Source organism: Dromiciops gliroides, chromosome 4 (genome assembly GCF_019393635.1).
Source record: "Dromiciops gliroides isolate mDroGli1 chromosome 4, mDroGli1.pri, whole genome shotgun sequence".
In the NCBI taxonomy this organism is placed as follows: Eukaryota; Metazoa; Chordata; class Mammalia; order Microbiotheria; family Microbiotheriidae; genus Dromiciops; species Dromiciops gliroides.
Window position 1 is genome coordinate 352,761,133 of NC_057864.1, and position 25,338 is coordinate 352,786,470.

Genomic DNA, 25,338 nt, shown 5'->3' on the forward strand with positions numbered 1-25,338 from the left:
GGCTTTTCCTGGAATTTGGAGAAGGCGCGGGTGAATGGCACATTGTTAGTGTCTTAGTGCATTTACTATTTTGGAATGAATCATAAGATCTTTCAAATGATAAAGAATTTATACATTAAACAGTTATTATGCCTGATATTTAATATGCTTAAGTAAAAAACCTTGCAATTTTTTTTCTAAATTCTGAATTGACCTTACATGTTTTGGTGGTCTGAGCTCTAAGACTTAAGTATAACACTTCTTGCTGTGAAAGGAGGAGAAAGGGAAAGGAAGGAAATACATATTTAAACAGAGTTTACTATGTGCCAGGCACTGTGCTAAGCCTTTTTTTACAAATATTATCTCTTTTGATCCTCACAATGACCAGTGAAGTAGGTATGAAACATGGGTAATAACATCTAACTCACAAGGTTACTGTGAGGATTGAATGAAATAATATTTGTAAGAAGGGCTTAGCATAGTGCCTGGCATTAAATAAACTGAGGCAAACAGAAACTAAGTGACTTGTTTAGCTAGCAAGTTTCTGTGACTGGATTTGAACTCACATCTTCTTGATTCCATGGCCAGAGCTCTATTATGCCACCAGCTACCTCAACAGAATGAAAATGAAAAAATAATTAAATAAAAGGCAGCTCCATTTTGGACAATATCCATGATGTTTAGTTATTAAAATAACAAAAGGTCCTCATCAGAAAGTGACTCTAGAGAATATTTGATGGCAGCTATGTAGTGAGACTTCAGTATACTTAGGGAGACAACATGGTATAGGGAAAATAGAACTGTACTTTGAATTAGGAGACTTAGGTTAAAATTCTAGTTCTTATACTTACTAGCTACATGACCACACACGAATAATTTAAATTCTGTTTCTTCATCATAATAGGGATAATGATACTTGTACCACCTTATTCATCAAGAAAGTGCTTTGTAAACTTTGAAGGACTAGGAAATTAAGCATGCTATTTGTTTAGTCCATAAATGATAGTGATGCCCAATAAAACAATAAACTACAAATAATGACACATTTACCTAATATTTTAAGGTTTATAAAACACTTTTCTCACAATAAACCTGTGAGCTGGATAGTATTATCAGTGGTATGCTGGTAAATGTTTAGCAACCAGCTTTCAAAAAAAAGGCACTCATCATACACTTTAAAGTTTAATCTGCAGTCTTAACATTTTCTTCATTATTTTTTAAATCTAGAAATCAACAAAACAATAAATCAAGCCAAAATTTGAATAATTTGATAATTTCTGATGTGTAAATTCTCATAGGGAACATATAATAATTGGCTCTTGGAAGCTGATTTAAGCTGGCTCCAGCACATGCCTGGATATAGTTATTATTGGCAATGTCTTGGGGAAAAGATATTTAACTTTGTGTTTGACCAGTTAAAGAATGCCATGCTTTAAAATTTTAGAACATGCAATCACCATTTGATGTTATAAACCTTAATTGGGTTACAGGTCAAAATAATGTAACACAATATCTTTGGAAGATGTTATACATAGATAAGTGAATTAAGGTATTAAAAAATGGTCAAATAATTAATTATAGAAAACAATTGATATTTGAGTGTTTATAAACTTTGCTTGCTACATTTCATGAAGGCCATTGGTAAATTGAAGATCATTCAAGGAATGGCAGTCAAAGTGGCAAAGACTCTCAAGATGATGGCCCTCAATATAAGGATGGGTATAAGAAATATTGAATGTGTAGCCTGGAAAAGATAAGACTTAGTAGCTGGAGGGAAGCAAAGGAATGGACATTGTCTTCAAGTATTTGAAGTACTGTCATGTGTAAAAGAGAACTGACTTATTCACTTGTTATATTTGGCCCTATAGGGCAAAGGTAGGAACAATGAGAAGTAACAAAGAGCCAAACTTATGCTGGAAAAGGGAAAACTCCATGAAAATTAGTTAACTCAAAGTAGAATTGGATATCTCACTGGCTAGTGGGTTCCTTGTAAGTGTAGGTCTTTAAACATGGCCACTTGTCAGGTGAGTGGCCAAGGGAATTCCATTTCAGGTATGGATGAATGTTGTACATGACCACTGAGGTCCTTTCTATCTGTAATTTTGTGATTCTATGAGGGGAAAAAATCTGATTTAGAAGCATTCTTAGCATAAAGGGACAAGGTCTCAAATAGAGTACACTTCATAGAATTTTAGCATTAAAAGAACCTCAAGGAATCACCTCAACTGTTTCAAATACCATCTATTAAATGCCTATTTTGTGCAGGACTTTGTGCTAAGTGTCTCATAGAGATAGTGAATTTAAATAATAGCAGGCAGGGGCAGCTAGGTGACACAATGGATAGAGCACTGGCCCTGGATTCACAAGGACCTGAGTTCAAATCCAGCCTCAGACACTTAACACTTACTAGCTGTGTGACCCTGGGCAAGTCACTTAACCACATTTGCCTCACCAAAACAAACTAAAAATAATAATAATAGCAGGCCCTGTCCTTATTGAGTTCATAGTCTAATACAAATAATTCTGGTTTTGTATCATATATACATTTTTCCTTTTGGGGTGGAGCCAAGATGGTGGAGGAAAGGCAGTGAACTCTAGAACTCACAACAGGATCACTCCAAAGAACATGCAAATAATGCCATAAGACAATTCCTGGAGCAGGAAAATCCTCAGAAGAATGTGCAGAGATCATTTTCCAACCAAGGACAGCTTGGAAGGTCAGAAGGAGGGAGCTGCTGTGCTGAGACAGGAGTGGAGCTCAACCCCACAGTCATGCTGACACAAATCCAGTCCCAGAAGGCCTCACTAGAGAAAGAGACCCCCAGAGCCTCTGAATCAGCTGCAGTGCCAGGGTCATCTGGAACTAAGATCACAGTCTGGTGAGAGGGCTGAGCCCTTGGTATGGGGGAGATTACAGGGTTCTCTGCTGGTGCTGAGGCAGAACTTGGGTTTTTCACCCCTGCTGGGAACCAGGAAGTAGGCTTGAGTAGCCCAGGTGGGGGAGAGACACAGACTCGTCAGAGCTGAAAACCACAACACACAAAACTAGTTGATTAACAATTTGATGTGGTGTGATCTATGGACCAGGGAACAGGCCAGGTGAGAGAAGAACCTGATACTCTTTAAATCATACCACCTGGGACCTGCTGAAGCTTGGGATATTGTAGCCTGGAAACATTGCCCCATTTAAAGAGATAAAAACCAAGTAAAAGAAAGGCAAGATGAGCATACAGAGAAAGGTGAGGACCATAGAAAGTTTCTTTAGTCAAAAAGAAGAATGAGGTGCACCCTCAGAGGAAGATGTGAACATCAGGGCCCCTAAATCTAAAGCTTCCAAGAAAAATATATATTGGTCTCAGGCCATAGAGGCACTCAAAAAGGACTTTGAAGATAAAATTAGAGAGGAAGAGGAAAAAATGAAAAGAGAAATTAGGGTGATGCAGGAAAGATATGAAAAAAGTCAACAGCTTGAAAAGCCAAATGGGAAAGCTCTCTGACAAAAAATAATTTCCTAAGAATTAGGATTGAACAAGTGGAAGCTAGTGACTTTATGAGAAACCATGACACAAAGCAAATCCAAATGAATAAAAAAATTAGAGCGCAATGTGAAATATCTTCTTGGAAAAACTGCTGACCTGGAAAAAGATCCAGGAGAGATAATTTGAAAATCATTGGTCTACATGTAAACCATGATCTAGGATAGAACTTAGACATCATTTTCCAAGAAATTGTCAGGGAAAATTGCCCTGATATTATAGAAGCAGAAGATAAAATAGTAATTGAAAGAATCCACTGATCACCCTCTGAAAGAGATCTCAAAAGAAAAACTCCCAGGAATATTATAGCCAAATTCCAGACCTCTCAGGTCAAGGAGAAAATATTGCAAACTGACAAAAAGAAAGAGTTCAAATACTGTGGAGCCCCAGTCAGGATAGCACAAGAGCTAGCATCTTCTACATTAAAGGATCAGAGGGGATGGAATCTGATATTCCAGAGGGCAAAGGAATTGGGATTAAAACCAATAATCACATATCCAGCAAAACTGAATATAATCATTCAGAGGAAAAAATGGGACTTCAATAAAAAAGAGGACTTTCAGGAATTTGTGATGAAAAGACCAGAACTGAATGACAAATTTGACTTTCAAATACAAGACCCTAGAGAACCCTAAAAAATTGTAGTTGGGGGACATACCTGGGGTTGTGCAGTGTGTAACTATCTTGTGTCTGAGACCAGGTTTTGACTGGGGTCCCCCTGGGTTCAGGGTGGATGCTTTTTCCATTGGTTCACCTGACTGCCCCATGATGACATCTTTAGAGTAAAATTTAGAGGTGAGCAGAATGCTCTGGGGAAGGGGGAAGGACAGAGTTTTCATGGGGTGAAATCCCACATGAAAGATACAGGAAAGGGCTTATGGAGTGGGGGAAGAGATGGGGGAGGAGCAGAGCAGTAAATGAACTTTACACTCATCAGAATAGGCTCAAAGACCTTAATCTCATCAGAGTTGGCTCAAGGAGGGATTAATACACACAATTGAGTGGAATAATCTATTTAATATGGGCAGCAAATAAGCCTAATTCTCATCATAATTGGCTCAAAGACCTTAATCTCATCAGAATTGGTTGAAGGGGGGAATAACATACACACTCAATTGGAGTGGAGTAATCTCTCTAGCCCTGTAGGGGAATAGTAGGGGAAAGAGATAAAGAGAGAAGGGCAAAAGAAGGGAGGGAAGATTGGGGGAGGGGACAGATAGAAGCAAATCCCTTTTGAAGAGGGATAGGGTGAAAGAAGATAACAGAGTAAATGTCATGGGGAGGGAATAGGATGGAGGGAAACATTTAACAATAGTAATCATGAAAAAGAGAAATGGGGGAAATTGTACAAAAATATTTATAGCAACTTTGTGGTGGATAAGAATTGGAATCAAGAGAATGTCCATCAATTAAGGAATGACTGAAGAAGCTGTGGTATATGATTGTAGTGGAATGGTATTGTGCTATAGGAAATGACAAACAATATGATCCCAGAAAAACCTGGAAAGACTCATATGAACTGATATATAGTGAAGTGAGCAGAACTGGAAGATATTGTGCATATAGACTGCAATATTGTTACATGAGAAATTATGAATGACTTAACTACTCTCAGCAATACAATGGTCCAAGACAATCCCAAGGGACTAATGATGAAGCATACTATTCACTCCCATAGAATGAACTGATAAAAAAGAGCACCCGTGGAGAGTGCTCTCTTGTGGAGGGGGGAGGAAGAAAAATTTGGAACTCTAAATCTTATGAAAATGAATGTTAAAAATTACCCTTACATGCAACTGGAAAAAATAAAATAAAAGGACTCATAATGAAACATAAAAAAAATTATATATAGTGAGTACAGAAGAGTAGTATGAAGAAAATCCTATGAAAGACTATGAAAGGTTGGTAGTGACAGATAGGGCCGGGTTATTATTGACTCAGAGAACTGAGGAAAATCTCTTGGAGGAGTTGGTTGGATTGGCATTCAGACAGGATAAGAGTTGGCAATTTGAAAGTAATTTGGGCACAATATGAACAAAAATATAAAGACAGGAAAGTGTGAGGCACATTTTGGGGCAGTGAGTTCACCTAGAACACATTGGGCAAATATTTTGAAATGAAACTGGAAATGTACGGTGGTGTCAAACATCTGCTTTGAACATCAGGGAAAGGATTTTGAATGTTATATTTTCAGTACCATTTGAAGAGTTTTGAATATATGAAAAACATGATAAAAATATATACCATGATGGAGCATTATTACTAAAGGATGGACTACTAATAGAAGAAGGGAAAATGTATAAAGTCCATTGCAAATGGATAGTAATGAAAAAGCATATTGGTTTTATGGAAGCAAGAATAAAGAAGTCAATAAGTCCCTAAGCATTTATGAAATACCTATTATATTCCAGACAATTTACTAAATTCTCAGGATACAAATAAGGGGCGAAATTAATCTCTGCTCTCAATGCTTTTACAGTATAATGGGGAGACAAAATACAACCATGTGCAGAAAATGTAAAATCAAGATAAATTAGGGATAGTTAACAGAAAGAAGAAACTAGCATTGAGGGATGAGGAAAAGCTTGGAGAAAGTGGGATTTTGGCTGAGATATGAAGGAAGCCAGGGAAGATGAGATAGTTTGAGATTTACTAAAGAAATGAAGATTTTCAGGAAAATGTGACCAGAGTGATCAGGGTACTTGAAACCTTGCTCTAAAATACTATGTTATAGGAATTTATGATTGGTTACATTGGAGAAGAAGACAGATTAGTATATTCTATATTCATGTATTTAAAGAGCCGCTATATGGAAGTATTAGATTTGTTCTGCTTGGGCCCAATATATAAAACAACAACAACAACAAAATAAAACAATGGGTAGAACTTGAAGACAAGGGAATTTAGATTTGATGTTGAAAAAAGAAATAACTTTTTAAACATTAGAATGACAAAGATTGGATTGATTGCTTTAGGACATAGTAGGTACTCTGTCATCAAAGATTTTCAAGCTGAGCTTGGAGGGGTTCATCATCATCACCACCACGACCACCACCACCACCATCACTATCACAGCTAACACTTACACAGGCACTTTTCAGAGCACATTCTAATTTGATCCTCCAAACAATCCTGGGAGGTAGGTGCTATTATTATGCTAACTTTACAGATGAGGAAACTGAGGGAAACAACCTGAATTTAAAGAATTTAGGAAGAGAGTGGGATGGCAAGGATGTGGAAGAATTAGGTGTGGTTATCTATTTAAAATTCTCTAGAAGGAGATGAAAGAGATGGTCACTGATAGTGGTTGTATTATGTTCTAGGTGCCACATTTTATGAATAAAATTGTCAATTTGAGATAGGCTCAGAAGAGATTGATCAGGACTATGAGAGATTTGAAAACATTGACATAGTAAGACCCATTAAAGAAACTTTGATTATTTACTCCAGTAAGATATTTCAAGAAAAGGCTTTAGAAGGGGGAGAGGGAGATTGTGGAGTCAAGTAGGAGGCTCAGTTGATAGATCAATGGGGCTGGAGCATGGAATATCTGAATTCAGACCCCAGGCTCCAACACCTACTAACTATTATCCTGGGCAAATGACTGTTATGTTCTGCCTCAGTTTCCTCAATTGTAAAGTGGATATAGTAATAGCATCTACTTCCCAGGATTGTTGTTAGGATTAAATGAGATAATATTTGTAAAGATAGCACAGTTCCTGTCACATAGTAGGCACTTAGTGATGGCTTCCTTCCTGTGCATGTTTGTAAATAGGGACCACTGTGGGAGGAGAGACTAAAGATGCAGAGATAGAGAGAGAAGTTGATTACTGGAGTGAGATCCTGAAGATCCTTAGGAATGAGATCAACAACATAAGGAATAAGCCTTAGTAAGGAGTAGGAGTACCTTTATTTTTGAAAAAGTAAGTAAGGAGGAAAGAACAGATACTGTTCTGAGAAGTTTAGGGAGGGTGGAGGAGTGGAGTTGAGGGAATTAATGTCAAAGAAACTTCATTTTTTTAGTGAAGTAGGTGGCTAAATCATCAGCATTAAGTGGGGGGTGGGTGGGGGTATGTTGTTCTTTAAAGAGCAATGTTTTAAAATGATTTTTACAGTTACTAAAGTGAATTAAAATGGAGTTGAAATGACTAAAGTAGGAAGATTGCTGAATAAAACTCAGTCTAACTGAGATTATGTGTGCTATATTAAGAGAGAGGAAGGCCCCCACCACATTAGGTAGACCCCTGTAGAAGTCTTTTGGGGAGTACATGGATAAAAATTCTACAGGATGGGAAGGCATACCTGGGCTGTGATCTGTAGCCTGAGATAGAGGACTAACATTGATGGAATTGCATATCCATTGGAATATATTTGCCAATGGCAAAATCAGTTCTATTTTGTGACTTTTTCTAGTTTATAGACACACACATATACATACATACATATGTGCATTTATATACATATGGGCATAAATATTAACTAGAGGAGGTATATATGTTTATATATTGTGCATACAAATACACACATATACATAAACATAAGGATAGATGCAAACATACATACACACATAGATCCCAACTGATTGGCAAACTATAAAGTGTCATATGAATATTAGCAATTATGATTTTTTTTTGCAGGGCAATGACTTGTCCAGGGTCACACAGCTAGTAAGTGTCAAGTGTCTGAGGCCAGATTTGAACTCAGGTCCTTTTGAATCCAGGGCTGGTGCTTTATCCACTGTGCTACCTAGATACCCCAGCAACTATGATTTCTTAACCGACCCTGAGTGGGAGTGGTAGAATTAGATGACTATGGTTACTCATGTTTGAGGATTAGCTGGTTGGGAACACTGTAAGGTCCAATGGGCCTTTTGGCAAGATTATAGACAAACCATATCATTTAGTTAAGAATCTGTATTGAAAAAAAGCAAACAATTTTTTGGGCCTACAGGCCAACAATCATTTATTTAGTGCCTATTGTGGTAAAAATTATTTGTGGTAAAAATTAATATTGAAAGCTTTAGCTGAATCATTTGGGAGGGGCCACACCTGGCCCACCCTGAGATTGCACATACTACTGAGCAGCTTTTGAAGGTCCTCCCCTTTTAGAGGAGGAAAAAGTTGAACACAACCAGAAGGAAGGGAACTTCTGGTAGGAGGAGCACATTCTAGGAGTTGGCAGTCTTTGGGGCTGGTGAGGAGTCTCTGGTGGAGCTCAGCTCAGTGGTGGCATGTTTCGTGCTCTGTCTCAGGCATGCTGGTTCTCGGTCTAGCTGGCAGTTCTAGGTTAGTGAGTTAATGATGGAAATAGGCTAAGCTTAGAGTTAAGATGATCTATCTGTATTTCTACTTTATTTCCTTAATTGGTTTCACCTTTGTGGTCTAATTAATTCCCAAGTAATAAAACCTGATCCTTTATGAACTAAAGCTCAGAGGTTCCTTTTCTTATTGGCCTGGGAGGAATATATAAAAAGGAAGGTTCAAAGGGGAAATTAAACCTAAAAGAGTCCCTCATATTTCCAGGACCCCAATATTAAGGTGAGTTACCCTAATCAATTCCGCATATCAAATTTTGACCCTCACACTATTAGGTGTTAGTCATTGTGCAGTATGCTAGGGATACAAAGAAAGTCAAAAACAGTCCCTGTTCTCAAGGAATTTATAGTATAGTGGGGAAGAAAACATGTAAACAACTATGTACAAACAAGATATATGCAGGATTAATTGACAATAATCTCAGAGAGAAGACACTAACATTAAAGGGAATGAAGGAAGTCTTACTGTAGTAGCTGGTATTTTAGCTGGGAATTTTAAGAGCCAGGGAAACCAGAAGATAATGAGGAAGGAGAATTCCAGGTATGGGAGACATGCAGTGAAAATACATAGTCAGGAAATAGTGTCCTGTGCATGAAGAACAATAAGGAGACAAGTATCACTCTATCACAGAGTGTTTGATGGGAATAAAGTATTAGAATACTGGAAAGCTAGGGAGGAGTCAGGTTATGATGTTCTTAAAAGTCAAACAGAGTTTTAGAATTGATCTTGGAGGTAATAAGGAGTCCCTGGAATTGAGAGAGTGTGTGTGTGTGTGTGTGTGTGTGTGTGTGTGTGTGTGTGTGCATGCGAGAGAGAGAGAGAGAGAGAGAGAGAGAGAGAGAGAGAGAGAGAGAGAGAGAGAGAGAGAGAGAGAGAGAGAGAGAGAGAGAGAGAGAGAGAGAGAGAGAGAGAGAGAGAGAGAGAGAGAGAGAGAGAGAGAGAGAGAGAGAGAAACAGTTAAACCTGGGCTTTAGCTTGACAGCTGAGCTGAGGAGGGACTAAACTAGGGAGGGATTTGAGGCAGGCAGACCAACCTTGAGGCAGGGTACTGCAGTAGTACAGGTGTGAATGGGTGGAGAGTATGCACCAGAGTGGTGATTGTGTATGAGAAGAGGAAGGGGGCGTATTCAAGTTACAAATATTCTAATGTTTGTAATATCTATGTTGTACATAAACATTTTTTGTCTCTTTTGTTCTTAAGGGTCAATAGGGAAGGAGATACTAATTTTTTAAAAAATGGCACTTGATTCTTGCCTTTTATTTTATGAGAGGAAGCTTTTATTGTAATATAAATTTCTCCTGCTCTAATAGAAGCCCCATTCCTCTAGTTTTATATTATTATAAATAAGAAATTTAAAAGAAGAATTTTCCCTAAACAGCATTCATTTATCTTCTTTATCATGATTTCTCCTTCAAGAGTTATCCAGTGATGTCTTAGCAAAGCATTATTTTGTGGTCTTTCAACATTTGCATTAGTTAGCATTCATTAAAGATAAATATAGTCTTTACCTCTATAGTGCACTGAATGAAAAATAGGGTAAGTTCTCATGGTCAATCAGGTCAGAGTCTCAATCTTAGTTACCTTCAACACCTTGCTGTATTTGATATAGTTTTCCTTGAGGTATTGATAAAATATCCTCTTTCTAATGGTAAGTAGTATTCTTAAATCCTCTTATTTCCTTGGGTTATCACCTTTAAACTTCAAACTACAATAAAAAATATTAATTTGTTGGAATGTAAGTAAGACAAGAACATGACAACTACACATCTGATTCATGTGGATTAATCCTCTTAATAAATGTTTGCATTTCTAATGACATCTCAAAGTTCTGCTTGTTGCTTTGAAATTATGGTCCACTGCTTCATTTCTTTTGGCAATTTCCTTCATTCTTGTCTGCTAGTTAGTGTTGTAAGGGGCTAAAATTCTAGCTATACTGTCTAAAATATCTAATGAGTAGTTGCCAATAAATTATAAGCTTTAGCAAGAGGTAGACTTTTAAGCATTTATTAAGGAGAATAAGAATTTGGTAAAGAGAGAGAGAAAGGCCTAGATTCATCTATCTATTAAAGGGAGAGTGCATTTCTAGCTCCCTTCTCCACCAGAGTCCTCAGGAAAGAGAGCGAGCAAGAGTGCCAGCCTCTCCCTTCTTCCTCCCTCCAAGAAAAGACACATGGTCTTGCCCTCAGAGACCTTCTCCTCATGGTGGAGCTTTCCTACAGTAAGTCTCCAGCAGGTGGCATCATTACAATCGTTACAGTCCCTGCTTTGTTTCTTCAAGAAATGGGGTGTTTCCTTGATGAAACAGTCAAAAATAACAGAATATAATAACCTATGCTAACTAACACTATGTTAATAACAATATAGAAAAGGGAGAGAGGAAAGTTTTGTTCAGAGGGGCAGTTCCACATGAACTGGTGCTTTGACATTGGTCTTGCAAAGGGAGGGCCTCTGCAGAGAGTACATGTTATAGATGGTGTACATTATAACAGAAAGAGAAATAGAAAAAAACCACCACCACCAACAACAAAACTGTTCATTTAAAGTCTTTAAAAGTCTTTTCTCAGATGTCCTCTAGGTGTAGTCGTGGAATGGAAGTCTTTTCAGGGGTTTATGTGTGGATGCTGGTAATCAGCCAGGAAAATTTCCTACAAAATTGAGCTTAACACAACTTTAAAATAGCTTTGTCAATAATCAAATCAAACGAAGAAAGTTCTCAAAAACATGTCTAAGGGAATTCAGAATCTTAGTTGTTACACATGAAACATATAATAAAACAAAAATCAAAACATTCTTTAAAATTATAATATTACTATAGCCCCCCTTATGGAGGGTAATTGAGAAGATAATTGCTGTGATATTAATTTTTTAAAATAATTTTTATCTTTGATTCATCACTTTTTGCATCATCTGCCTAATTATCCTCATGCCATTATGAGAAAATTTTAAATCTAATATAATTGGTAACAGGTGTCAAGGCCAAATTCAATACTGTATTTATCATGACACCTGAGATAATTATGGGGGTTACCATAAAAGAACAGAGAAATGATGGGATATGAGCATTACCACACTTAAGCAATATGTACTGCCCATGCAGTATGCCAGGCTTAAAATAGGTGGATGGAATACATGTCCATGCCACCGAACATATTGGAGGAAACTGAGTCAGACTTAATCAGATGCATGGGATTGAGATGTCCATGGCATTAGGCATATAGGAGGGAGCATAGAAGCCAGGTGTAGAATGAGATGGGCGGGATCAAAACTTCCAGCCATCTGTACAGTATTGTGGGGAAAAAGAAAATAAAATATTAAACCAAGAGAATCCAACCTCAACATTTGTCAAAAGCCGTTCCCTCGGCCATACCTTGACTTTATGCATGTCTCCCCTCATGTGACAGTTCAGTGTATGCTCTTGCATGTATTCCTCTTGTGATTGGATGGCATCTTGGCCAACTGGCATCTGATAACTCAGAATAAAGGCAATTAATGTCTTAAATGATAAATTCCCATAAACTAAGTCTCATATGGATTTAAAAATTGAGGATAATAAATGATTGCAAAAAATGTGAATATATCTTGACTCAGAATATAATATATAATTATGCAACAATTTCAAATAATACCCCCTTTTTTTTACTAAGTATACAATTACTTTTGTGAAAAATCAGAACATATTTAAATACAAGTTAAAGCACAACACAATCTCAATGAAAACTTTTTTTGAAAAAAGAAAACTTTTACAAACATTCCCCTCTTTTTTTTTTGTAATATGCTTATCAAAAATAATACTTCTAGAATAAATTTACACTTGCCATGGCAACCAATTTGCCAGGGAAATGCTTTAAAGAGTTTGATCAAATAATCAGTTGAGAAAAAATAACAAAACCAAACAACTCAGAATATGGGAGCACAATACTCCTAGAATTAACATTGTATTATGAAATCAAAACCATCTTTCAATGTTTCAAAACTAGATAGATGAATGAATAGAAGAAAATACACATGGAACAATAAAAGACAATGAAATTCAAACTAGGGAAATCTAAATGAATATGAATTTAATATAATAAGAGTTATAAAATATAATCTTGATCACATGACTATAAAAAGCTTTTACAAATATTCTCCTTTTTTTTAAAAACTAAGTATAAAACACAATCTCAAAAGCATGAAAATCTCTCAAAATAAACCCATACCATTAATTTCAAAATGTAGATGTAACAGCATAGAAATTCTATGTAACCTCTGAACTGACATTAATACTCTGAGTAAAGTTAGAACACTTTTGATTCTGGGATCTAAAATCCCCAATATGCATATCGATACCTTGCTGCTTACTTCTACATTTCTGTAAAATATATACCCTTCCATGGCAAAAGAAGAGGAGTCTTGAACTATGATGATGATTCTTATTCAGCTTAAGTTTTTCTTCTTTAACCCCTCTATATTGTCTGTCAGTCCTTTCATAATACAAATGCTTTAGAAGGTTACTAATTAAAGACAAAAGCAGATTAGCAAAATTATGAACAAAACAAGCATATCTGGAATTTAAAAGGTTTTCTAAGGTTGTCTCAGAAGCACAGCCATGGTGGAGAAGGGCTGAGCCTGAAGCTGAAAATGTAGGTAGAGAAAGCTGAGCATGTGCATCAGATCTCTGTACTTCATGGGAAGCAGTGGGCTTGGCCATGGGAGGAGTAGAGGGTGGGGCCTGGAGAGGAGGGGAAGGGACCACCTCTCCCATGTGGTGTACAGCTTGGGAATCAAACTCAGGCCTGGGTTCCCCTTCTGCCACTGCTGGGGGATTAAAAGCTTCTAGAGGTTGGGTCATTGCCTCCAGGCATGCAAAATTAGAGAATCTCTCAGCATTAGAATTTGAAAAAAATAGAGGATTGCAAGGCTTCTCTGAAAAAGCATGGCTGGGAGAGGGGGGATGGTTCCTTGTGTGAGTACATTGCTTGCTCTTCTTCTTCTTCTTTTTTTTTTTAGTGAGGCAATTGGGGTTAAGTGACTTGCCCAGGGTCACACAGCCAGCAAGTGTTAAGTGTCTGAGGCTGGACTTGAACTCAGGTCCTCCTGACTCCAGGGCCCACACTCCATCCACTGCGCCACCTAGCTGCCCCAACTTGCTCTTCTAACAAAAATAAAAATAGAAAATCCACAAAAACAAAGCATTAACATGATCTTATCTCCCATTTGTCTGGTTAAACAGACTAAAATTAAAAAATAGGGTAATTAGGAAGTTTAAAAGGTCCATTTGAAAAAATTTAAAGGGAAAACTCCCAGCAATTCAGCAGTACTTTGGATTTAAAGGGATAGGGTAGGGAAATTTCTTACCCAACCTGAAGATCAGAAGAGTGAGATTCAGCTTTCCTCTTCATGGTCAGCCATCTGTTAAGGGCTAAAATTCTAGCTAAACTGTCTAAATATCTAATGAGTGGTTGCCAATAAATTATAAGATTTAGTAAGAGTTAGACTTTTAAGCATTTATGAAGGAGAATAAGATTTTCGTAAAGAGAGAAGAAAAGTCCTGGATTCCTATCTATTAAAGGGAGAGCACATTTCTAGCTCCCTTCTCCACCAGCATCCTCAGGAAAGAGCCCGAGTCAGAGCACCCAGCTCTTCCTTCTTCCTCCCACTAGCAAACATCACTTCCTAATGCCAAAGAAAAGACTCCTGGTCTTGCCCTCAAAGACCTTCCCTTCATGGGTGGAACTCTTCTACAGTAAGTCTCCAGCAGGTGGCATCATTCCAATCATTACAGGACTTTCTGTAGTAAATGATTGGCTCCATATGACTAATACATTTAATATTATGTGCCAATGACTGATAATAGCTTATTTTTTCAACCCAACTAAAATATTTTAATTTTAACTGGATCCTTCCATTCTGAACCCAAATGGACATGTAGCAGATGAATTCATCTTTTTTTGCTAGAGTCTCAGATTATACATTCATGGAATCAGAGAATGTCAAAGTAGGTATGAAACTTAGTCATCATCTAGACAAACCCTCTCATTATATAGAAGAAGAAACTGATCTCCAGAGAGATCAAGAGATTTATTCAAGGTAAGAGATCTGATGATCGATTTAGGATTAGAACTCATGTGCCATGACTCCTCATTTATTGTAGTTGTCCTGCTGAAAAGTACCTTAGAGGTCACCTAGTGCAACCTGCTTCTTTTACTGCTGAAGAAACTAAGGCCCACAATGCTTAAGGCTCACACAGATAATTAGAAGCAGAACCAGGACAGGAGATAAGAAGCTCTTCTGACTCCAATCATAGTTAGATTCGTTACCCTAGTAGTAGTAGTAGTAGTAGTAGTAGTAGTAGTAGTAGTAGTAGTAGTAGTAGTAGTAGTAGTAGTAGTAGTAGGCTTCCACCCAGTCACTGACGATTATGGATCAGCCCCCTGAAGAGCCACAGACCACAGTGTGGCTGTGTGTTATATCTACACCATGAAGAGTAGCTGGAGTTTCCTCTCCAGGGCACTGGCCTGGGCAGATCAATATGGAAAACAAGCTGTTGCCCATGCAGCAGGTTTTCCCTCTCCACAACATTGGTGGATCCAAAGGAAAGGCAGAGCCAGTACAGTTCGGCACCAGTGCCACCGCAGGAGCTGCCAGAGGGATGTGATGTACAACATCGAACTGCCTAAGGGACTCCAACTCCTGATTTTTCCTTGGGGTTAACTCCCGAAGCTTTTCTCATATATGGGTATAGCTGCAAGACAGTGGAGGTTTAAAATCAGGATTTTCCTTCCCCTAGGTGAGTTGCCTACCAAGGTTGATGAGCCACACCTGCCGGAAGTCTTTACCCTAAGATAAGGGAAATGTCCTTTACCCTAAAATAAAATTAGTCTTGGGTGTCACATATAATACACAAAACTTCAGGTTCTTTGTCAGGCCAGGGGGATATAAAAATAGAGCAGGGGCCTCTTCAGCATTGCCACACTACATAAATAGTTAATTATGCTATCCTTATGTAAGCCCCACCTTGAGTACAACTCTGAAGAAGGTCAATTATCACAGAACACTAATCAACCCCAAGCTACTGGTCAGGCCTGCTAGGTCAGGGGAAATTTCTATATATCTCAGATCGTCATGAAGCACTTGTACTAATTAATCTTGCTAATGATACAATAATTATCTGCCTTGCCTGTCCTGATGGTGGAGGCAGAGAAGTGGCTACTTTGTGGAACCTTTAGGGAAATTTTAGATCCTTTCCCTCCATCTCTCCCCACCACCTCCAACCACTTGATAAAATTCAGCATTACCCTGGGCTAGTGGGTTCAAGAGGCTGCATATGGCATCAGACATAGTCATAGTTCCTGTTGGCATTACTTAATTGATTTTCCATTTTGCATCAGGCTAGGAGTAGTATATCAGTAAATGAAAGAAGAATTAAAAAGGGCATGAATAAATTTTAAGAGAAAAAATATTTCCACTAATATCTGATTATTACTGTCATTCATTCATTGTTTCAGATGAATTCACCAAATTCTTATCTGAGTCTTCTACACATGTACTGGTCATCTGTACTGTCATACTATTTTAATTTTAGTTTTAATATTGGCTATAGTCCTTGCCATCTTTGTATATATACATTATATATGCACCTATATATACATGCATAGACATATGAATGTGTGTATACTATTTAACATATACACTCACACACATTATTTATGTATCTATGTGTGCATGTATGTATGTATATCTCACAATGAGAAATAAGGAAGTGGGAGAAACTGATTGAGAAAGGCTAGCCTTAATGAGCTTTTCTCAGAGGCCTTACTCATTTTAAGATTTTGAATAACTTCTACAGGGAATTCACTTGCCTTTGTTTCTATTTGGTAGTTTTCCATGTGAATTTGGGCCTATATATAGTCTCTCTACATAGTCTATACCTCTGAAGTTAGATCCTGGAGTAATTGATTTTATCCCTTGGGGGAGGGATTGAGAAGAAACCTTTATGAGTTCTTAAAGGGTAGGATTATATATTAATTCTTGTGGGATGAGATGTCTAAGGAAAATCCTTTGAGCTCAAGTCTCTTCACAGAAGTAGACTGATTAATACATTATTGATCTGTATAGCTGTTGGGTCTGGGAGATCTAGGCAGAGAATGGAAGGTGGATTGTCATGTCTTTTCAGGCCACTGAGGCAGCTTGCCTGACTGTCTTTTAAAAAAAAATTACCAAATATACCTTCCTTATTTCTCATCAGAGGTGGAGGATGATGAGTGTGGAACTTTATATATTGAAAGTTCAAATTCATAGCTTGACTTCTCCACATTCAAAATACTTTATCTATCTGTATTTATACACTGGTGTGTTCGCCTTTAATAATCAGCCAGTTAACACAATCAACTCAAAGCAAAATCATCTACTAAAATGACATTGAATGAATAACAGTAACAAAACATTTCTACCATAAGCCTGGGGTATTACTCTCCTACAACTACACATAGCATCAGTGGGATAAATGGGCACACATGTAGAGTAGACTAATAGACTTATGTTGAGAGAACATATGTGGTCAAGAAAGTTCATAGCTCTGGTGCTGCAGGAATCTAATATTTTTCCTTTTGGTGTTCTTATGCTTTTCCTCCTGGATATACATCTTTGTCAGGTAAGTCACTCAGCTGACTGACTTGCTTCTGTTCCTTTCTACTCCTTGATTCTTGCTTCTGCTGCTCCTGAAGTTTCACCCTCCAAACTGGACCAGCAAAGGCCAAGACTTGGAAAGAATTAGACATTCAGATATTCAAACTTTTGGAACTTGTATTCTCATTTCCATCACAGCAATTTCTATATATGTGAATACTACTACTCGCTGTTATCCACCTTCCAAACTGGACCACCAGAGGTCATGCCTAGAAGTCAGAGTGCTCAGCTCTGAACTTCCTTTCCCATTCCATCATGACTTTTGTCTCTGCCAATTTCTGACTCTTGATCTACTCCTGTTCTTTTTTTTATTCAATCTGACATAATTTTTCATTCTATTTGATTGTTTAATTCATTCACATTTAAAGTTCTGAAAGTTACTTTACATTTTCTTCCATGTGTCTCTAATACAATTTTTTAGCCCTAAATCAGAATCCTTCCTCCTTCTTCCTTTATAAACACAGTATTTTGGCTCTTAAGATATTTTAGCTTAATCTTTTTAAAGGCAGTTCTCTTTTCACTGGCTCTCTTCCCCTTACCCACAAGCAAGATTCATTTGTTATCCCTTTCCTTAGTTCTGAAGTTTTTCTTATTAGTTCCTTTTTTCTCCTTTCTTTCTTTATATAGTTATTTAATTCCTCTCCTATTTTTTCCTTTGAGTAGACAAGTAAATTTCTCTTTTTTCCTTTCCATTCAACAGATTTGTTAGTTTTGAAAATTCATCTTCTTTAACTTTTTTTCCTAAAAACAACCTATTTCCCTGACACTCTTCATAATTTATCATCTCTTTCTGTCTATTCTAGATTTTTATTCTGAATTTATGGCCTTTATACATACTCAATCATTTATTCTCTATATTCCTCTTGGGATTGAAACTTCCAAGATAGCCATTTTGAGTTCCCTCTTCTAAACACTTTCTACATAATTGTCCCTAGCCTTCCCTTCATAGATAATGCCTTGCTCTTTGAAATAAAAATTCCTTTAACTGACTGAGAGAATATTGCCCCATGGAATTAATTTTCTTTTTTTATAAACTGTGCAGTTTGTCATTTACCTTTTTCCTTCCTATGGTAATTTACCCCTCCCCCATTTTCCATGAAATCTCTTTCCTTGACTCATGTTTTCCCACTCTTTTGGCTGTAAGTTTCTTCCAGAGACTCTGTTTACCCTACCCCCAATGTAGGATGATTGGCCCCCAAACCAAATATCTACAGCTTACATGTTTTGTATGGTCTGCATCTACAATTAGAGAATATCATTTCTCATGGAAATATTGTTCAGTGGGATCCTTCTTACCATTGAATGTTTTCCCCTCATTTTTCTCTGCTTCAATCCTTCCCTTTGCCTCCTTGTCTATTCTTTTGTCTCTTCTTCATGGGAGACCATTAGGATTATTTTCCCTTCATTGTTAACCTTTGATTTGAATGAAGTATTGATAGTTTTGGATCTGGGAGGCTGCTGAAACAGGTTCGGGAGCTGCTACAGGTAAGATGTTAAGGAAAAAAGACACAGAGAAATAAGATGGGATTGGAAGGGCCCCATGCACTCGAGTGGAGGCAAAAGGCAAAGTTTATTCGGACAGTCTGACATTTTTATACCTGAGGTGAGCAAAAGGAATGTCTTTGTGTGAAGTTCATGCCAAAAGAACAGGATGAGGGGATTGGTTTGTAGATCTTGGGCCATGTAGGCCTTATCTATGATAAGGAACATGTTTCTGTCCTTTGAAGTTTCCTTGGCGCCTATGCAAATGCATCATCATCCAGGATGGATCATTGTGGTTTACAGCCCTCTTATCAAGGGCTAGCTAAGAATCAGCGCATATTTTCTGGAAGGGGGATTTCTGTCTGTGAGCTTTGCTCAAACAGTAAAAGGGGGACTTGTGTTAGCCCCTAACAAAGTATAACATATCTTATTACTAACCTAACCATTTATGTACCCTTTCTTCTTTAGTCCCACAAAGAAACATTGATTCACTTGTAAGGGAAGTATTGTCAGGTTTAGTCTATGGTTTTTCAGCCCTATTTTTCTACCATCAGGTCTTGATTTCTGTTTTATCTCTTTTCCCCTTGTGAACATTTAGAAAGGAATCTCCCAATTTTCTTGTTGTTGTTGTTGTTGTGCTAGGTTGTTTCATTTGTTTATTGGTTTTGTATTTTGTTATCAGGTTTGTTTGCAAGACAAATAATTTCTTCAGTTCTGATTTTCCTTTGAGGAATGCTTTCAATGCCTTTTTTTTTTTGGAGGGGGAACCTTGTTTTTTTTTTTTTTTCCCTCATTAATAGCTAAGTGTTTACAGGCTATGTAATATTGGAGTGCATGTTAGCCTCTTTTGATGTCATTCTATTCTACCGTGAGGTTTCTGGTGGGTGTTCATATCTTGTGTTATTTGAATTTCCTTTCCTTTTATTTCTAGGTCTTTCTCTTGGCCATAGGCAGTGTAGTTTTTTGTTGTTTGTTTAGGTTTTTTTTTTTTTTTTTTTGGCAACCTATGGTTTCTTTCAGCTGGTCTATTTTCTTGTATTATTCCTTTCATTATGGTGTTCAGCTCTCTTGACCTGTGTTCATCTGCAAGACCTATAATCCTTAAATTGTTTCTATGCATCTTGTCATTGGGATCAATATGCCTTTATGGAGATAATGAAAAAAAAAACACATTATTGCTTTTGGTTTCTCTTCTTCCAGATTGTCCTTCACTTCTGTGCATTTGCATTCTCAAAAGTTATTATTCTCTTTGTTTCTTTGGTGATACTTGGTACCATAGATACTATTTTTCTACAATACCAATTATTTCTATTGTGCAGGCCATAAACTCTGTTACTACAATTTTTTCTTTCAAATTATTTAAGAACATTCTTCTGTGATCTCCTGCTCTCTTAGGAATCCATAGGGTCCTCTGACTTATTAAGTTAACAACTGGTTATTTTTCCTTTGTTTTGCAACAGTTATTTATAGATATTTAAAATTGCTTAGCTCATCTGGAGGCCATATGACATTTTGTTGTTAAAATCTTTCCTTTTGTTTTATCTGTTTTTGCTACCAAGTTCTTGAACTGAGCTTCCTTCCTCCTAAGATCTTTGGTGATTTCAAGCTTCTTCTCTCCCACCCCATTAAAATTCCTGATTGCTCACTGTCCGACTTCCTTTTCTTTCATGATAATTTTGCTATGTTCTAGACCTTGTGATTCTCTCACACTGAGTAATACTCATTTCATCAGCCTCATTTTCTGCTTCAAAAGACTTTTTAGGCATGATATTGGATTCCTTCCCTTGATCTTATTGGAGTGCCTGTCCCAGTTCCCTCCATTCCTTAGTTATTTATTTGATTCAACTCTACTGTAGTCCAATTAGAGCAAAATTCTGCCTTTTGGTTTTCCCAGGCACTTGGAGGAGAGATTAGTAGAGTTATATTCTTTTGCAAGTGGATGGATCTACTTTTATAATCCTGATAGGGTTTGATGAGAGGTTGGGGACAGGGTGCTTAGTAAATTTGTCAGGGATTAGTAATTTGTGAGAATATTTTAATTTACTAGCTGGGCCGTGATCTAACTGGGGACTTTTGACTGGCTGGGTATCTGACTGCTATTAATTTCCTAAGCCAATCAGTTAGGGTCTTTTAAAAATTTCCCCCACACTTGCTCCTCCCAAATTGATAAACAAACAATTAAGAAGCCTCTTAATTAAATAATCAAAGCAGACTTTATTTATAAAAATAAATGGGGGCAGCTAGGTGGCACAGTGGATAGAGCACCAGCCCTGGAGTCAGAAGTACCGGAGTTCAAATCCGGAACTCAGACACTGTGTGACCCTGGGCAAGTCACTTAACTCCAATTGCCTCATCATTAAAATAAATAAATAACTAAATGTAAGAGATGAGGGTAAAGAAATGCAATGTTATAGGAGACCTGACTGCTTTCCAGTGTGTCTCTCTCCTGAAGCTTGTGCTTCCTCTTTGCCATCTAACTTCCTTCTCTGCACCATAGTGACCCCTGAAAAGCCCCTTACCCAGTCCTCTCCTTCCCCTGTCTATCCGCCCCCCTCAGTGTCTCTTCTCTCACTGACCTTCCCAGGATCTCTAGCCTTTCTGTCTAACTTCCCTCTTTGTACTGCCATGGTGAACCCCTGTGTCTCTCACTGAACTCCTTCTGTTCTCCTAGTCCTCCCGTGTTCCCCCCTCTCTGTCTAACTACCCAAGTATATAAAAAGCTCTCTCCTCACCTGAAACTCCCGCTGACCACCTAGGCAAGCCAAGCTAATTTACTGGCTGCACTAGCGCTGCAGCTGGGGGACCTCAAGTGAGCTGTGGGCACCACACCTAGGGCTTCAGGGGCCTGTGGCCCCTGCTGCACCCCTGGGACCTCTGCACAGGCTGAGCTATGCCATGCCTGGGATCTCTGGGGTAGATCTCCTCAGGGTGGAGGGAACTGGGGCTTTTTCCTGGGCTGTCCGGCCTGGTGTCCTGTAAGGCTCATAGGGCTTCTCAGCTCTCAGCTCAGCAGCTGCAGCAGAGGGAGAGGGGCACCAGCCCTTCTAACACAGAGAAGAACCCTGAGGGCCTAAGGCTTTTTAATCTCAGCCCAAAGGCAGGGTCCCCAAATCACAATAAATTCCCACAGTATTGATATGTATTTTGTATTCTTGGTATCCTAGAATGTGGAGGCAACTAAAATTACTTTATTTCTTGCAAAGAATTCCTATTTTTAAAATATTTGAGAGGTCATAAATATTGGCGAAAATGTCTAGTCCTTGATCTTGATCATCACATGACCTAGAAGTTAGTCGGCATCCTTTTTCTTTGTCTACTCACATGCTTATTTCTCTTTCAGAGGCATTTTACCTTAAGGGTGTGGCTATTTCAGAGTGCGGTCTACTTCCATAGTAAAATGGTACATATAATGAAGTAATTTTAGCAGATGGAAGATAGGGCTGACAGGGTTATTTTGGTTTAATTAAAACAGCACAAAGATGAAAATGAGGAGACTTGAGTTTTAGTCTTGGTTTTGCCACTAACTAAATTTATGAACTTGGACAAATGACTTTTCTTCACTAACCTTAGTGTTTTTTTTTTTTAAGTTTGTAAAATGAATTCAATTTATTCATTAATTCAATATGTATTTCCTGAACTTGCACTATGTGGAATTTACTGTCTTTTCCAGCTTAATGATTCTATGACCAGGTCATCTATTATAATACTATGAGTAGATACCTAAACTAATTTCCCCCATGAGATAAGATAATTTGACATTTTCCCTTAGGGTTAAACCAATTCTGGGATTAACTCAGCATCAGAGACTTCATATGTCATATCATATCATATCATGCCATGCCATATCCCATCCCATCCTATCCTAGCTACAATATAATGTAATGATATTATATTTTATACTATATTTTTGTATTATACATCTACTACTACTTCTACTAATATTATATATGTATGTTTTTCATTATATATGGTATAAAAAGTATTAATGGGAACATATAGGTAAAATGAAGATTCATGAATTTTAGATATAATATTTATATACAATATATTTATTATGTATCTACAGTCATATCATATTGCAACTTTATAGTGTACTTATATATACATATATTTTGTACGCACATATATACACACATACATACATGTACACACATGTTTGTGTCCCATTTTGGAGAGTGTGAAAATGTTAATAGGAAAATATGGGCAACATGAAGATTCATAGTATGTGTGTATTATATTTATTATATCATATGTATACATATACATAATTATGCTTATGTGTGTGCATAATCCATGATTCCTCATATTGCCCATTTGTTTCTATAAACATTTTTCATACTCTCCAAAATGAAGAACCAATATTTTGCTTAGCTATATTAAGGTCCAGGTGACTAAATAGCATTTGACCTTTATAGTTGAGAATCTTCCAAGCCCTATTTCAACAATATCCTTTCTTCCCTTTAACTGAACAAAGTTCCTGTAGTAGGTAAATCACAGGAGTTGCCAGAATAACAGGAGCAGGGGAAATTAATGCACTGTGGCTGATATAAATTTCCATTTTCAAAGCCATGTTCTAGGTAATCATCTGGCCTTAGAACTAATTAAGCACAACAAGGGGGCCTCAAAACATTTTTACATTTAAATGAGCTATTTTCTTGAAGGAATTTTGAATTTCAAACCAGCTTTAAGGATAAGTGTACATGATAGTATTCTAGCTTAAACCAATAAACCAAAAGCAAAGCCCAAAGCCTATGTTGTTGAGGTAATAACATTGATATGATGAAAACCACTAAATCTCAGGGAGATTCTTCTCTTTAAACCTCTAAAAAACATTAAGAATATTTCACTTCTAAAATAACTAGGCAATGTATAGTAAGTAGAAGTCTGGGGAGTCATAAATAGTTTTATAAAATGAAATTCAAATCTATTTCACATGGAACTCTTATGTTCCATCAGGCTCTCAAGCATATTTTCTGGTTACTGGGCAGAATCTCAGCCTGATTGTCATATTAGATACAGACTGGGCTCAAACTGTATGGATATTATCTTTACCAGAAAACTCAAATCCTTCCATAAGGAAAGGTGGCACCAAATGCAATCAGAACACACAAAGTGCTCACAATGAAAGAGCACTCCAACCATAGAACTTTTCTGGCTGCCATCCCAGATAAAAACAAATGCAGTTGGGTTGGGGAAGAGGAGCACAGTTATATACAATTTATGAATGAGCAAGAGATAGAGAGCAGACTGAGGTATAAAATGGACCATTTTTGTTACTTTAAGTTAAAAAGTTTTTGTACAAATAAAAAAATCCATTATCAGATTATAAAGGAGAAAATATGGGGGACATTTTATAGAAAGTTTATCCTATAAAGGTTTCATATCTCAAATATATAAAACACTTTGTAAAATCTCTAAGAATACAAGTCATTCCCCATTTGACAAATGGTCAAAGGATATGAACAGGCAGTTTTCAGGTGAAGAATTCAAAACCATTTATGGTGATATAAAAATGCTTTAAATCATTATTGAATAGGAAAATTTAAATAAAAACAACTTTGAGCTATCATTTTATACCTATCATATTGGCTAAATGATTAGGGGGAAATGACAAATGTTGGAGGGGATGTGGAAGAATTGGGACACGTTCATTGTGGTGGAATTGTGAACTGATCCAACCATTTTGGAAGAGCAATCTGGAATTATGCCCAAAGAGCTATTAAATTGCCTTTATCCTTTGACCCAGCAATAATACTACTAAGTCTATTTTCAAAGATGATTAGGGAGAAAAGGAAAAGGACCAATATGTTTTAAAATATTTATAGGAGCTCTCTTTGTGGTAGCAAAGAACTAGGAACTGTGGAGGCATGCCCATCAATTGAGGAATAGCTAAACAAATTGTGGTATGTGATAGTAATGGAATACAATTGTGTTACAAGAAATGATAAGCTCAGTGATTTTGGAAAAGCAAACATGGATAAACTTGGATTATATAATGAAGGGTGAAAAGAGCAGAACCAAGAGAACATTGTATACAGTCATAGAAATATTGTTCTAAGTACAACTCAGTGATTAAGTCATTTTGACTATTGTATTCAAATTAACTACATAAGAGATATGAAGGAAAAAACTATATGCATCTAGAGAGAAAAGTGATCAATAGGAGTATGTATAGAAGTATTTAATGTATATACATACATATGCACACATATTTGTGTCTAATAGTATAGCAATCTCTAGGGCTAGGGGGAGGAAGAAAAAAAGGAAAAAAATTACTTGATAACTTTGTTATATATTTAAAAGGAATATCAAGTTGTACATAATAGATCTGCATTTTCATGTCCTATTATCTTTTTTA